Raw genomic sequence first — 3,514 nt, forward strand, 5'->3', positions numbered from 1 at the left:
AGCGTGTAGCACATTTCTGATCAGCGTAAGACTTCATTATCTAAGAAGCTGATAGTGGAAAGAAAAAGAAAATGGGAATGGAGCCAGATTTTTTTCTTCTCTTTTGCCAGAAAGCAAAATCTTGATGCATTTCATCATAGATGACCCTTTTGCTTTTGGTCAACAGCTATAAGATACACCTGCCCTGGTGCGCATACCTACACATGCTATCAGCCCCAACTTCATCTCCTTTTTAACCAGAGCGGTCTTTTTTCTTCCACAGTTAAATCACATGCATCTTCCCTAGGTCACAATACATTTCATAGCAGAAATGGAAAAAATTTATCCATATATACACATATATTTCCCATGGGTCGCTCTAATTTCATAACCCACCTCTGCCCTCAGGGTTCAATAAGCGTACAAACCTCAACTCTGAGTTTTCAGCTGTCAAACTTCTCCCTGGGTCTAGCTGGTGATTCTTTCTTTTTCTCCATTTGAATTCCCAATCTGATAGTCTCTTTAATATAGCATTTCCAGTCTGAAAAATGAAGTTATTGTTTTTGTAAATGAGTGGATGGGAAGGCTCGTGATTTTCTTAAATTTATTTTTGTTTGTTTTTTTTTTTTTGCCTTGGGATACTTCTTTTCCAGATAGTCTTTAAAAAGTTCTTTTATTTGAAGGAACACTCAAATTATTCTAATGTTACAGTTTTGAGACCTTTGAGACTCAGGCTGTCATTGGGTAAGGAGATTATTACATACTAGTCGGTAATATCATTGTTTCTGTCATTAAGGTATTTCCCTGAAGTCTAGTTCCCAGTAACCCACTGCTCTTTGTTTTCACTAGTGAAACACTTAAATAGTTTCTGGCTGGACACTGATTATTGCATTTTGCAGATTATTATCTCCTAACAACCTACAGTATGTCATTTTATAGAGTACAAACATTGCAGGATATTGAAACAATACATTCTAAGTAGCTTTTTAAAAGTTTAAAATTGTTTAATTTGAAAATACTTGCGGTTATTCTTGTTAGATAAACGTAAGTAAAAAAAAAATAACTAGATCCTCACTGAGAACACAAGGATGCAGTTTTATAAAAGTTACAGCAAATTATGCCCAACTTACATCCACACATTTTCTTGTCACTGCAATGTGTCATTTAACCTTATTTTTACCATGGAATGTAGCCATCATTTCATCTTCTACTATTTATTCCAGGTTTCTTTTAATGTATTTTTAATTTTTACTGTTACCTTCCTTCCTATTTGCAATTCATAGTTAATTTCTTCGTTTCTTTATATACTTTCAGAATTTCAACCATTTTTTTCCTGCTACATTTAGGACTGTTTCTATAATATAAATATAATACAAATCTTTTCAGATTAAATTCTATTCAATAGAACTCAAACTTTTACTGTGTGTGACACACAGAAACATTTGGATAAGTCCTTTGGGTAAGTTTCAGAAGCTCACAAAGATTACCCTGTGTGCCAGTGATTTTATGAGAGCCCTGTCCATTTGCCTGGATGGAGTTAATATCTGTGCCCCCACTATACTGATCAAAACATGAAATTGTAATTTGGCAGTAGGAAATTAAATGAAGACAACTAGTCACCTTCTTTATTCCTGTGACGTCTAAAAATTTGTTTACAATCAGTGGTGGGAGAATGTGTGTTTACCTTTTATTTACAGAACAATCATACTCATTAGAGTTTGACGTTTCCAAAATGTCACCATCTTTTCTCTGACATGTTAGATAAAAATAAAATACTTTCCCTACCTTCTATCTTCTTTCAGCAGCCTCGGTCTCAGTATCAGGCAAAGAATATTTAGGAAGAAGATAGTAGAAGAAACAAATTAAGTCAGGCAGAATGCATTTCCCAAAAGAGCGAGAGAGGAAAAAATGAAGCATATTCAACACTTCTCCTGCCTGGGAAAAACTTAAAGCACAAGGATCCTCCCTTTCCCATGCTTTTGAGTGGTCCTAATCCAGTTGGAGCTGAAGCAAGCGCTCCTACGTGTTCCTTGTACAACAGACTGGCAGCACGATGCTGTCTCCTACGTGCACATCTATAGATCTTGGGAAGATGCATCTCACCGCAGTGTCCAGTGGCATTTTCATGAGAATGGTATCATTGTTCTATGTAGGTAGGCAGGTACATACACAAATATGCTAGAAAACAAAGCACATCAAGATCAATCTTTGAACAGCACATTAAATCCCCAGTCCTTAGGCCAGTTAAACTGCTATTGAAAAAATTACTACTGTAATGAAAAGTCTAAATAATGAAGATGATAGAAGTTTTGTTTTGTTAGCATCTGCTGAATGGAATCAGACAATGCCAGATGCCAGTTCCACTGGAGTTCACATAATAAGGGAACATAGTCATAAAGGGGTTCTTCCCTTCTAATGAAAGAATGGGGGGAAGAATCCTCTCAGCTGATAATTATATATGATGTATGTTAAAAACTCTTACGGTTTGACTCACACGAGGAAAATATAGGTTTGGTTTTTGTAGTTCTATAAAACAATACCACTGACAAAGCTAACAGTTGGAAATGTCAAAGCATAAACCTTGTTAATGGCTGGCCCTTGTCCCTCTTCCTTCTGTAGTGAAGGAAACAGGAGCCTATTAGGATGTGCCATCTCAGATGGGTCACTCCCAGGCCAGCCAGGCCAGCGGATCCCAGCACACCAAAAACTCAGTATAGGCTGACACTACAGTATATTTATATAGGGGAAGAGATTGGAGCCACTGTGGTCCTCCAGAGTACTTTGACAACAGTGGCTGAGGTAGAAGTATATATCCCATACATCTGCATCAGCTGCAGTCCTATTGAGCATTGCCTTGGTCAGGCAGCAAGGAGCACGAGCTCTGGGCAGGGCAGCGACCACTGAGGACCAGGCAGTGGAGAAACAGCACTCCACTGGAGAAACAGAGAGGAAAACCAGATTGCCACTGTATTCCCTGGTGGTTGCAGTCTTTGTAAGCATGTCACCCTGCTCCTGGAGCCTGGAAGCTCGTAATATGATGTTTCCTTTCTAGCAGTGTGAGCTCCTGAGGGATGAAAAATAAATCACTAACCTGAAGGTGTGGGAGAACTAAGAAGAGGAGCACGGTAAGGAAAAAAAGTCTCCACTACCAGTCATGCTGAGACAGGCATTGGCTCTCCTTATGAAAATAGGATAGATGGCATGGAAACTTCCCTCTGTACTGATGCTTGTGATAATTAATGTTACCAAAATATTATTAATAGATCACACAGCCCTTCTGTAATCCCTGGGGTTCCATCATCTATCACTGCACTTTTGGAAGAAAAAAAGTCATTTTTTCACAGCAGTCCAGTATCTATCTTTGCAGCATAAAAAATAAACAGCCATAAACATCATAGCCTGCAGAAAGGCATCCTTCATAAATACGGTTGGAACCAGGAACTTATCCTTTGAATTTGATGAAAACCAAACTATGCCTATGCAATTTATTATGAAAAGTCCTAGCAATAAAATATACTGATATTGTCTGGAAGTA

General features: G+C 38.0%; 1 long non-coding RNA gene across 1 annotated transcript in view; it reads right to left on the minus strand.

The window, feature by feature from the left end:
- Window positions 1-628: 628 nt before the first annotated feature.
- The window catches only part of LOC104910508, a 6,034-nt gene continuing 3,148 nt past the window's right edge, over window positions 629-3,514 (minus strand). The window contains exon 3 of the long non-coding RNA XR_004159437.1: window positions 629-2,157. This is a non-coding gene — a long non-coding RNA (uncharacterized LOC104910508). The remainder of the gene's footprint in view (window positions 2,158-3,514) is intronic.

The sequence above is a fragment of the Meleagris gallopavo genome, chromosome 4 (assembly GCF_000146605.3).
Source record: "Meleagris gallopavo isolate NT-WF06-2002-E0010 breed Aviagen turkey brand Nicholas breeding stock chromosome 4, Turkey_5.1, whole genome shotgun sequence".
In the NCBI taxonomy this organism is placed as follows: Eukaryota; Metazoa; Chordata; class Aves; order Galliformes; family Phasianidae; genus Meleagris; species Meleagris gallopavo.